Source organism: Manis pentadactyla, chromosome 1 (genome assembly GCF_030020395.1).
Source record: "Manis pentadactyla isolate mManPen7 chromosome 1, mManPen7.hap1, whole genome shotgun sequence".
In the NCBI taxonomy this organism is placed as follows: Eukaryota; Metazoa; Chordata; class Mammalia; order Pholidota; family Manidae; genus Manis; species Manis pentadactyla.
Window position 1 is genome coordinate 205,545,018 of NC_080019.1, and position 12,629 is coordinate 205,557,646.

At 45.8% G+C, this 12,629-nt stretch overlaps 1 protein-coding gene across 15 annotated transcripts in view; it reads left to right on the top strand.

Annotated features, from left to right (window-relative positions):
* Positions 1–12,629, top strand: part of ATP2B2 (ATPase plasma membrane Ca2+ transporting 2) — a 353,731-nt gene that overhangs the window by 96,535 nt on the left and 244,567 nt on the right. For 12 of the 15 annotated variants that reach the window (XM_057506664.1, XM_057506651.1, XM_057506661.1 and 9 more), the window contains one exon: positions 8,410–8,508. The exons of the other annotated variants lie outside the window; for them this stretch is intronic. The gene's annotated coding sequence lies outside the window, so the exon portion shown is untranslated. The remainder of the gene's footprint in view (positions 1–8,409; positions 8,509–12,629) is intronic. 15 annotated transcript variants of the gene reach the window in all.

A 12,629-nucleotide genomic window follows, 5' to 3' on the forward strand; every position in this document is an offset into this window, starting at 1 on the left:
CCAGGCTCTCTGCTTCCTCTACTCTGGCATATCTCTGGTGAAAGTCACTTCTTAGCTGTCTGCCTCCTTTGATGGGTGTGCCCCCGAGGCATGGTGCCATGGTTATCTCTGCACCTCCAGGCCTGAAAGAGACCCCCCAAAAGAGCCAGGGAATATGTATGAGCCCCGGCTGTAAGGTTGACTCTACCCTGGCCCCCAGGGGACCTCTCTCCCTCCCTGGATTCCAATGGCCTCTCAGGGCCAGTCCTCTTATCCCCTACAGAGGGAGGTACTGGCAAATGGGGGGGTAACTTGAGGTCAGAGGACCAAGCCAGATGTATAAAGCTCTGCCCAACAGGAGTCCATCCTGAGTCATCCCAGTCCCCAGGTCCTCCCAAAGACTGGTGTCTCCACACACACTCACCCCAAGGTCTGTGGGCTTTGTTCCCTCCTTGCTGCCCCAACTCATGCCCAGAAGTCAGGATATGGGAAACTTGTACTGTCTCCCAGTGCTCCCTCATATTAATGTACAGGCTTGTGAGGCACTGCCAGTGGTAGACAACTCTCGGTAATCCAACTGGACTTGAAACCTAAAAGGAGAGGTTATTTCCAGTAGGGTCTGTTTCTAGTTCTTTTCTTCTTAACAGTAATTTCCAGACACTTAACCTCTCTGAGCCTCACTTTGTAAAAGATGGGCATAAAAGCCTCTCTGCCTCTTTGTGGTAGAGATTGAGTAAAATAATGCCTGGGACTCCCTCAGCATGGGAGCCCCAGTGGTAGTGCTCGGGGAGTGTGGGGGGTGTAGTCATCATGAAGCACCATCTCCCCCAGCCTCCATCTCATTTGAGTCTCAAGTGGCCCTCAGCAAATGGTGCCAAAACCCCCTTAGGACATTCATGCCAGGTGGTTACCAGCCTCCCCTCCCCTGGCCATAATTTCCACATCTGTGAAATGGGAATGCTGAACAGAATGGTCTCCTCACCAGCCCCTTCTAAAAAGCTTTTGCTTCCAGGTTCCCTTTGCCTTTTCCTTCTGGTATCTCAGGGTATGAGCAGATGTAGTGAGGAGGCTCAGGGAGAAGACTTGGAAGCTTGGTGTCTGGTGTAGCCAAGAGGTATGTGACCCAGTATCATCCCCTCCAGAAATCTATGGTGATACCGTGGCTGTCAGGATGCGCAAAGCCTGCCAGAGTTGGGCAGAGGGGGCTCTCTGTTATTCTTGGATCTGCCTTTGCATCAGAGTCAAGTACACAGCACAAATGTCCAGCAGTGGGAATGGCAGGTGCAGCCGTCAGTAATGTGTTCAGGGACTTGGAAATGACTTCAGAAATATTGGTCACTGACAATGGATAGTCACTCAAGGCAGGGTACGGTATGATCCTCTTTAGATATCCATCTCCTACTCTAGACAAGCAAGTAGCAATGGGGTGATTTTTGCCCACCTGCCCCAACCTCCAGGGACATTTGGCAATGTCTAGAGACGTGTCTTAACTAGGGAGGAGCTACTGGCATCCAGTGGATAGAGGCCAATGCACATGGAAACCTCCACAATAAAGAATTATGCAGCCAAAATGTCCACAGTGCCATCACTGGGAAATCCTGCCCGTCCAGGATTTCATATGCACAGTGCCTTGCACAGTACCTGGAATACAGTGAACATGCCATTTGTAATTTTTTAATAAATGAGTTTGTGAAAAGGTACATTTGTATTATGGATAAGTAAAATCTGGCAGAAAATACTCCTAAATGTACCAGTAAAGTGATGGGATTACTGAAGAACCTTATTTTCCTCTTTGCTTATCTGTATTTTTAAAAAATTTACACTATGGATTTATATTGCTTATATAATAAAACTTTAAGGAAAAGAAAACAGAATAATATCAGAAAGTCATGAAATAAGTACTGAGTAATTCTGTTGTAATTCATTCATTCACATACTCTGTTATCTGTTGAGCCCCCTATAAATACCAGGCATGGTTCTAGTCCTGGGGTCATGACAATAGGGAAAAAACCCAAACAGAGAAAGTTGCCTTCCTGGAGCTTACATGCTAGCAGAAGGAAACCACAAAGGACTAACTAAATAAACATATATTTATAACCCAGTAGAATAGCTGCAGGTGACAGGGGCTGTGAGGAGCACTGAAGCAGGGCTGGGGAGGCAGTGTGATGAAGGGCCTCACAGAGGGGACCTCTCTGAGGAGGTAGCTTTTGAGTAGGGACCTGAGTGAAACTGGGGAGCAGGACATGATAAATGGACCACATGTGAATGTCATGTGTGTTTAAAACAGAGACACGTACTGCCCTTCTCTGGAAGATTCCCGTCAAGCCTTGAGAAATGGCAGGAATTCTTATTTTGGAAATGCAATCCATCAAGATGCTCCCTCTGACACCTCTAAGAAGAGGCTGATGTGGGTTTCTAAGCAGTGTCTTCTTACGAAGAGGATGGGAGGATGCCTAGAAGCATTTAAAGACTAGACCTTCAAGGTTGAGGGAAAGGTTCTCTCGAGGAAGCTCACGGGTTCTCCTCCTGGGGAGGCAGCCTAGAGTTCAGCTCCCATCACTTGCCAACCATGTAATCTTGAGCAGATTGCCTAGACTCTCTGAGCTTCAGCTCTTTCATCTGCAAAATGGCAACAATCATACCTGCCACACTGAGATGCTGAGATGACAGAGACTCAGAGGAGAGGATGCAAGGAAAGCTCTGGCATAGATCCTGGGCACAGGGGTGCCATTCCCTGCATCCTTCTCTCATTCTTGCCAATCACTTGAATTAAGGGGCCGCAGGTTGCAGATGTGAGGAAAATAAAGTCTCCAATACCATTTTTTTTTCAATAATGGCAGCATAAGGACATAGCTGGGCAAAAAAGATGACATGTTCATTTTGAGAAGGCGTAAACAAATGCCACTATTTATCTTCTCTAAAAATGTCGTTGACTAATAGAAATGACCACTAAGGGGAAAGAGGTTTGGGAGGAGGAAGAAGCTTGAGCAAAGGCGTTGAGTGAGTCATTAAGTCACCAGGTGTTTACTGAGTGCTTGCTATTTTCTGGGCAGTTCTAGATGCCAGAGATAATCCAGTAACCCAGAAGAGAGGATGGAGAGTCTCTTTGCTCATGGAATTTACACTTAGTGTCAGGACAAAGGCGTCAAACCTGTAAACAAATAGAGAAGCTAGTTTTGAGGTCATTACAAAACAGAGTGATATGATAGAAAGTGATGGGGAAGCAGCATTAGGCATGGTGGTAACGGAAGCCTTCTGTGAGGAGGAAACTCTGGGGTTTGATCTGAAACGTGGGAGGGATGTAGGTATGCATCTGGGGAAAACTTTGTCCTAGGCAGGGGGAATGGCATGTGCAAAGACTCTGAGGCAGGAGCATATTAGCATGTTGGTGAGATGGAAAGAAGGCAGGTATAGAGAGTGACTGGGGAGAGGCAGGAAAGAAGCTGGAGAAGCTACCAGAGCCAGATCACATAAGTTCTCACTGGCTATAGAATGGAGCTTGTACTGGATTCTGATGACAGTGTGAACCATTGCAGGGATTTGAGCCTGGGAGGGACATGGTCTGATTTGTGCTTTGGAAAGACCCATTCTGGCTGCTGTGTGAAAGCTAAGCTATTGCCAGTGGATGTACAAACAGGAGACAATTGTAAGAGACAATGGTGGCTTGGACCTGGGTGTAGCGCAGGGGAGGTGGGAGGTCTCGGATTCAGGATATATTTAGAGAGAGTCCAGTAGTAGTTGCCCAGGTATTGGATACAAGGGGTTGGGGGATGAGAGGAATCAAAGATGACTTCCTGGATTTTTCCTGAGCAACTGGTTTGATGATGCCCATTTGCCAAGATGGGGAGCCTGGAGCAGAAAGGTTGGTGGGGTGGAGGGCAGAAGGATTGGTGGAGTGGAGTCCCATTCTGCTTAGGATGCCTGTTCAGTAGCCCAGCCCTGACACCTGACACGGACTCGGCAGGTGGATATGAGGGCTTGGATTCATGGGTGAGTGTTGGGAAGTCGTGGAATGTAAAGTGAGAGCCTTAGGGGTTGCCCAGAAGTAAGAAGTAATAAGGAGTTATGGCAAGAGTACAGCCTCTGGGGGTTGTGATTATAGGAATATTATGTTTCTTATCTGAATATTAGCCATGAACAACACACCCGTTTCTCTCTGGAGGGAGTAGTTAGCTTGGTTCCATACAGTTTTCCAGTTTTTCGGGACTGTGATCCATGATACTGTAGCACTTGCAAATTTCCGCTGGGTACAGAAGTGCCTGTGTGTATTGGGAAGCCCTACAGAGATCCAGGGTGTCACTCAGAGAGGCCCCAAGATCGTGTTCAGACACCTGCAGGTTGTGTCAGCCCCAAAAGAAGAGGACCAAGGAAAGTCTTGAGGCAAAACTCTTAATTCATACCTCACAACTCAAGGAATGAGCTGGACTCCACGACACTCCTCCCTGCCCCGTGGGGCCTCCTCCAGCCCTCAGACTCCATCCGTGGGAGGACAGGGTAGCCCTGGCACGCTCTGGAGCAGAGCACCCAGGGAGTCTGAACACCACCAGATACAAGTTCTGTAATTTCCTCAGGCCTCAGTTTCTTTATTTGTAAATTGGGAATCACTGATTCCCTCACAGGGGAAATTAAAAGAGATTACATTTGTGAAGTTACCTGAGGTTGTTCCTGAAATATATTTAAAACAATTTACATCTTTTGTAGTCATCCACCTGAAAGCAATAGGGGGGTAGGGGGACAAAGCAGGGAGCCTGAGATCCCAGCACTGTTTCACTGAAGAGGACTAAAATATGCTCAAGTTGGGGAAAAAATGGGGCTTAGGGTCAAGGAATCAGTTTTTCCTTCATGAGACACTGTTTAGAAATATTGTAGGGTAGATCAGACATGCCTCAAGCATTTTCTTAGGAGTTGAGAAAGTTCTGAAAGAAATAATTCATTAGTGGCAGACTCTGCTCTATTTGTTGTTCCTTCAACACTTGGACATAGACATTTTGCTGCAAGTCCCAGCATCAATCACAACGCAGTCCTTCCCAGCCATGAGACTTGTGAGTGACAGTCCCACAATACCCAGCCTCCTTGCAAGGCTTTCAAGACACTACATGGTCAGATCAATTCATGAGTCCCTTTTACCCAACAGTCCAGCAAACCAAGGTTGTGGGAAGAATACACAAGAACCTTCTGGAAGAGAGGAAATGCAACAAGCATGCGCTTCATTTAAAAACAAGCAAAGTTGCTGGACATTGAAGGCCTGTCACAGACATTGAAGAAAGGGTAGTTTTGATGACTATTCTTTAAATGTTTATTAAATACCTACTATGTGCCAGGCACGGTGCTAGGACAGAACTGCCAGGCTCAGCAATCCAAGAGGCATGCTGTTCATGTAAAATGCAGTATGCATGATACCTGCTGAGGTTAAGCAGTGGCTTACCCACTGCTCACTGAGCCACTGTCCCCACCCAGGCCACCCAGCACCTCCTCCCAGGAGTCCTGCAGAGGCCTCCATATGGATCTCCATGTCATATGCAGTCTGGCCCTGCCACTGTGCCTCAGCCACTGTCAGCATAGCCCATCACACTCCATCTAGCCCCCCACTCTTCTGTTTGTTCTAAAATCACCAGGGACTTGGCACTTGCTATCCCTTCTGCCTCCACCACTCTTCCAGATCTTACAGAACGGGCTCCTCCCCCTCATTCCATTCTTAGCTCAAATGTCACCACCTCCAGGAAGCCCTCCCTGACCACCTGAACACCCTCATCCTCCACAACACACAGGAGTCCTTGATATTCTTGATAGCACATATAACTCTCTGGGATGATCTTGTTGGCTTTTTTGTTTATGTCCATGTTCATTGTCTTTCCCTGGAATGGGAGTCCCCGTTTACACGGTACAGTGGTGTCCCTGTGTATCTGCTGAACAGAAGAAGATGCAGAATCTCTGAGGACCCCCAGTCCAGAGGGGAAGCAGACAGACCAACTGTTATCAACTCGGAAGTTAATCAATGCACTGGAAAGTCTCTTACCAGCCCCCCAACCATGGACACCCTCAGCAGCCTCTGTAGCCATACCAGCTGACACCCCTTCCCAGAACCCAGGTCTCAGAGAAAACAATGACCCCAAACTAAGGATTTCTCCCTGGACCTGGTTGCCACACAGTGCTGCTCTGGAATGGGGAAGGTATTTTTAAATGTTCTTGCAAGTGCCAAAGTGTGTCTTGTTAAAAATAAGGTTTGTGTTCATTGAAATGCCGTTCAGGTTTGCCACTCTGCGGCAGTGTTTAAATTAGCCACATTGTGCGCGGAGCAAATTCTGAACAGCATGTGAATCATTTGGGGTGAAAAAGTTGGGAGTTGATATTTGCTGAAGTTAGGTCTTATTTGTGTTCTCTATTTACCTAGCAAACCCTTCTAGCACTTACTCTGTGCCAGGCACTGTTCAGTGAGCTTTGCAAATATCAATGCCTTTAACCCTCACATGAGCCCATGGCATTCCCCATTTTACAGTTGAAGAAATCAAGGCTTTGCCCTAAAGGGAGTTTTTGCCAACATTTGGGCCACAGGGAAAACCTTACTTATAACTCATGCTGCCAAAAGCCACTCAATGTTCGTGTCCTTTTTAGGAAATTAGGAATTCCTTGCAATGCCTAGGTAGGGAATTTCCTGCAGTATTTTCCTCCTCCTACCTGTGGACTTGGCAGCCTGTTGGGACCCTGCAGACAGATCGTCCATAAGCATCATTTTAAGAGTGTCCTTCTGTGGCTCCCCATCACCCCGGCTTCTGGCCAGCCTTCACCAGCTAGCCTGTGGCCCTGCCTTGTCCCAGTTATCTGGCCTGTCCTCCCGGATTTCCTGCATGTGCTCACCTACCCCCATCCAGATGAAGCTCCTCACCCTGAATGATGCAGCTCAAACTGTGCCTCTTTCAAGAGTCTTCTGGCCTCCTCTGGCCCATTTACCCTCATCTGTAGAATTTCTCTTGTGCATATAGAATCTACTTGCAACATGCAAGCTAGTCCTGTGGTGTTTGTCTTTTTGCAGTTAGAGCCTGTTATTGGAATAGGGGACATGGATGGATTTGAATCCCAGCTCTGTTGCCTACTGGTTACATGACCTTGAGCAAGTCCCTTCAACTCTGAGCCTCAGTTTGCATAGCCATAAAATGGGCATAACACTAGTTCCCAAGCTCCTTTTGGGTTGTTATGAAGATGCAACAAAATAATACATAGAAAATCTCATAGTTTGCAGTTAATGTATGGTAGAGGTTAGCAAACTTTTTCTGTAAAGAGCCATTTTTAGGCTTGTATTTTAGACTTTGCAGGTCAGACAAGTTCTGTTGCAGTTTGTCAGTGCTGCTGTTATAGTGTATGAGCAGCCATAGGCAATACATAAACAAGAGAGTATGACTATATCCAAATAAAATTGTATTTACAAAAACAGATCGCAGCCAGATTTGACCCACAGGCTGTAGTTTGCCAACACCTGGTCTGTGAAGCAACCTTTGTTATGATTATCTCTGTGATACTGTAGAGGATCAGAAAAAAGAAAGCTCTCACTTCTCTATCAGGCCTGAAAGTTTCTGTGAGAGTAAGGCATGGGAGCAGGGAACAGGTGCTGTGAACAGGGATGAGGCCCCAAAATTCAAAAACAGAGGGTTGGAGGAGGAGGCTCAATGTGCAGGGGTATCATGGGAAGGAACCTAGAAGTGTCAGTTTGGGTCAGGTGAGGCTGACTTGAATGTCACACTCGTCATGGAATCACAACTTCCCTCATGTGAAAAGTATTTACTTAGCACCTACTATGTGCCTCACACTGCTGTGTACTGAGGCTACAAGAAGAGAAAGACAGAAACCTCCTAACCTCATAAGAGCTTAGGTTCCAGTAGAGGAGGGAAGCTCCCCTGGGGTCACATAGCTGGTAAATATCCTTTGGGTTCTGCATTCCAAGGTTACTGTTTTTGCAGGAGAATGATGCCAGGATTTGGGTTCCCACTGACCTGGACTTGAGTTCTACTCCCCGACCATCCAGCCCTGTCAGTTTTATGAGTCTCAGTCTCCCTAACTATAACATGAGGCCTATGATCCATGCTCCCCCATTGTAGAATAGTTGGGACCTCAATCTGTCCTTGCTATTAGAGTCCCCAGGTTGTGGCTTCATGGTCCCCCAGGGCCTCCCTGTACCCAGGGTACCAGAACTCTTGTCAGGGGGTGCTAGTGTTCTTGTCAAGCTAAATGAAATGACTTCTGAAGCTGCATTTATGGGAGGTGACAGGGTGGGGTGGCCCTTTGGGGCAGACTTTCTGGGTCTCCCTCTGTGAGCATCCCAGAGTGAAGGGAAGCAACAGAGATACCTCCATGTACCTGGGAGACAGGTCCTGTTCTGAGCACCATTGCAGCATTACCTCCATGAGCTTGAAGTCCCTCCTTATTCCCGTTTTACAGAGCAAGAAACCCAGACCAGAGAGAATGAGAAGTGCCACCTCTCCAGTAGGCTTGGACTGATCCATAGCAGTCATTGATTGAGAATTCACTAGGAGCCAGGTACAGTCTCTTTTCTACCCTCAGAAGGCCCCTGTGAGGCAGGGATGACCCTTCCTGTCTCACATGCACTCACTATCTTTCTGTCATTGAATAATATTGCACAGCAAATTAAAGTGTACAGCAGGATGGATTTTTACCTCTATTCATATCTGTGCAGTCACCACCCATATCCAGTTATAACACATTTCCCTGGTGAGGGGATCCCTTGGGAATCTTCCCAGTCAGTCCCTCTTCACCCACCCAGAGAAAACCACCTCTTTGACTTTTATCACCATCGACTGGTTCTGCCTACTCTTGAACCTGCATCAATAGAATCACATAGTTTGTTCTCTGTCAAGTCTGGCTCCTTCCACCCAACACATCTGTGCGATTCCTCCATGTTGTTTCAGACATGTGTGGTCTGTCCTTTATCAGGGCTGGGTAGTATTCCATGGTGTGACCCCATCACAAGTTGTTCATCTGCTGTCTGATGAGTGGGCATTTGGAGAGTTTCCAGTTTTAAGCTATTGTGAATTAAGTCTCTATGAATATTCATGTCATGTCTTTGTGTGAACATAAATTTTCATTTCTATTACTCAAAGTGGGATTGTTGGGCCACAGGGTAGGTATAGATTCAGCTTTAGAAACTGTCAGACCTTTTTCCAAAATGGGTATTCCATGTCACACTCCCACTAGCAATGTGTGAGAGTTCCTGTTGCTCCACACTCTCATCAATGCTTATAAAGTCAGTTGTTTTCATTTTAGCCACTCTGGTGGGTGTATAATCATAGCCATTTCATGGAAGCAGCAACTGAGGCTCAGAAATGCTTAGCCCCTTGCCCCAAACTGCTAATGTCAGAGCAGGGACTCGGGCTCTGTGAGATTCTGGGACTGTGTCATAGCCAGAGTTCAGGGAACAGGGCTCAGGACAGACTCAGAATGGAAGAGGTGATTGTAAATGTTTTCTGAACATGAAGTGGATGGTTGAAAACTGGAGCACTCCTCAGTGACAGCAGTGGGCCATGGCAGTGCTCATCCCCCCATGGCACAGTGCCTTGGGTCCCCTCCAGCATCCCCAGGGAGAGTCCTGGGCTCCCTGGTAACCCTGTTCTTCCCAGCCATGCTGCCAGGAACGCATCCCCATGAGCTTGCCAGGAAAGACTGTTCTTTTGTGAGTTGGCAAGACAGTCTACATTCTGTAGCCCAGGGCTCTCCTGGAGTCCCCTTCCCAGGGACTCTTCTGTCCCCAAAAGCACTGATTGTTCCTCTCAGGAAAACAACCTGTTCTGAGGGTGAGAGATTAATGAGCATACAGGGGCTGCTGGCTACTCCTGGTTGGCTCTGGCCCAGCCTCAGGTGTCTAGAGTCCTATATACTCCTGGGTATACCTTAGGAGTTATGGCTGGGAGTTAGAACACCAAAAGTCCAAGATCCTAGACCAGATCTGCTACTGTCTTGCTGGATGACATCAGGAAAGAAAACTTCGCTCTCTGAGCCCCTGTCTTGTGCATAAAATGGAGAGACTGGCTAAGAATTGGTAGAGGCTGCGGTGGTGTCTGGAGCTGGATAGCCTCTCTCAGTCTTTCCTATGGCACCTTGGTGGCTTTGCCTTACTGTGGACCAGCCAACCCAGTGTTTCTCTAGTTCTGCTGTACATATGATTCTCCTGGGGATCTTGTTAAATACAGATTCTGACTCAGTGGGACTGGGGTGGAGTCTGGGATCCTGGATTTATGTCAGACTCTCAGGTGTTGTTGAGGACCATGTTGAGTAGTGAGAACCTAGGCACCCATCCTATCATCTGTGCATTTCTTTAAATCACATTTTTTTAAGTTAGATTTATTCTAACCAGTAACATAAATGGACCACTAGTTTAAAGTACCAAACAAATGTTTTGCCAGACACCTAATAAAATGGACACATTAACTATTGACGTAAAGATGGCCTCCCAGGTAAGATTCCTCAAGGGAGGAACAACCTAAGACAGGCACAGTCGCAGGGGGGCCATCAGGTGAGAAATTGGGGATCAACAGAGGTGAGGCTTAGAACCTCACCCCCCCTGTTCTGAGAGAAATCTTCTGCATACATGGATGTTTTATTGCCCTTGTCTAGCTTGGATTAACACATAGTCTACAGGCACACACCTGATCATCTACATTTGCTCTCTTACAACACTAAACTAAGTTTTCTACCTTTATCTTACATCTACCTACCACTTCAGCATTTTATTAAAAATAATAATAATAAGGGAGAAATGTGGTATCCACATATAAATCAAGTATAAAAATCAAATGAGTATTCATATTTGAACTGACTGTTTATAGTTCATAATGCATGAGCAAAACCAAAGGTTTCTGTGATGACTGCCCTTGTACTGTTCACCATGTAACTTATTCACTATGTAAGAATTTGTTCTCCATGTAAGAACTTGTTCGTTATGCTTCAGAAGATTAGAGACTAATGAAAATTAGGCTTGGGGTGGATTAATGATTGTGCATTGAGCATTGACTCCCCTATACAGAATTTTATTGTTGTTAACAACCATTTGATCAATAAATATGAGAGATGCCCTCACCAAAAAAAAAAAAAAAAAAAAGTACACACTTCCAATTGTAAAATAAATAAGTAACCGGGATGTAATGTATAGCATAAGGAATATAGTCAAAATATTGTAACAACTTGGTATGGTGATAGCTGGTACCTAGAATTATCATGTATATAAATGTTGAATCACTGTGTTGTACACCTGAAACTAATGTAATGTAATACTGTGTGTCAACTAACCTTCAATAAAAAATAATTATCTAAAAAAAAAAAAAGTAAATATAAAAAAATAAAAAAATAAAAAGATGGCCTCCCAGGTTACGCCAAGCTCATCTCCAGCTCTCCAAATGGATGCTGGCCCTTTAAATAACCATCTAATTGAACTTGGCCTGGGTAATAAGATGAAATCAGCCAGGAAACCTCATGCCCACAAAGAGGACATTTGCAGAGCTGCACCAAGACTCATCAAGTCCTCCCTTTTCTCTGGTTGCAGTCCATCCATTCAAGGAAGTCAGCACAGGATCTAAGGTACCTCTGGAGGCTGGATGGTCAGGAGACCTGGATTTGTTTTGAGGCTTCACTCTGCCCAGCAACCTGGGCAAAGCCTCGGCTTCCTCATCTGTAAAATGGGCACATTAGCAGCACTCAGGGTACAAAGCCATTGTGCAGAAAGAATTACACAGTCCATATGAAGCACCTCATGAAGCATTCAGAAACACTGTTTTTTAATCACGGGCCTTGTGGGCATGAGGGACCTGGGTGTGTCCCAGCCCTGCAGACCCTGAGAGGCAGGCCCAGGCACTGTCAGGCACCCCCTTGCAAGCTGACAATAGGATCTGCTGCATCTGTCTGCCTTCCAAGGGATAGGCAAGCCATCCCCAGGTCTCCCACACCCACACATCCAGCCCTCCTGTCTACCCACCCTGGCTTATCCTCTACCTGCCTCCCCACCTCTCAGACCTGTTTATTCTGTTAAAATTATTATTGTAAGAACAAAATTCCTGTACCAGATGGTTTCACTGCTGAATTTTATCAAACATTTAGTGAAGACCTAATACCCATCCTCCTTAAAGTTTTCCAAAAAGCATAAGAGGAGGGAATACTACCAACTCATTTTACGAGGCCAACATCACTCTAATACCTAAATCAGACAAAGACACCACAAAAAAGAAAACTACAGACCAATATCCCTGATGAACATAGATGCAAAAATACTCAACAGAATATTAGCAAACCGAATTCAATAATACATCAATAAGATCATCCATCATGATCAAGTGGGATTCATCCCAGGGATGCAAGGATGGTACAACATTTGAAAATCCATCAACATCATCCACTACATCAACAAAAAGAAGGACAAAAATCACATGATCTTCTGATAGATGCTGAAAAAGCATTCAAAGAAATTCAACATCCATTCATGATAAAAACTCTCAACAAAATGGGTATAGAGGGTAAGTACCTCAACATAATAAAGGCCATATATGACAAACCCACAGCCAACATTATACTTAACAGCAAGAAGCTGAAAGCTTTTCCTTTAAGATCGGGAAGAAGACAAGGATGCCTGCTCTCCCTACTTTTATTCAACATAG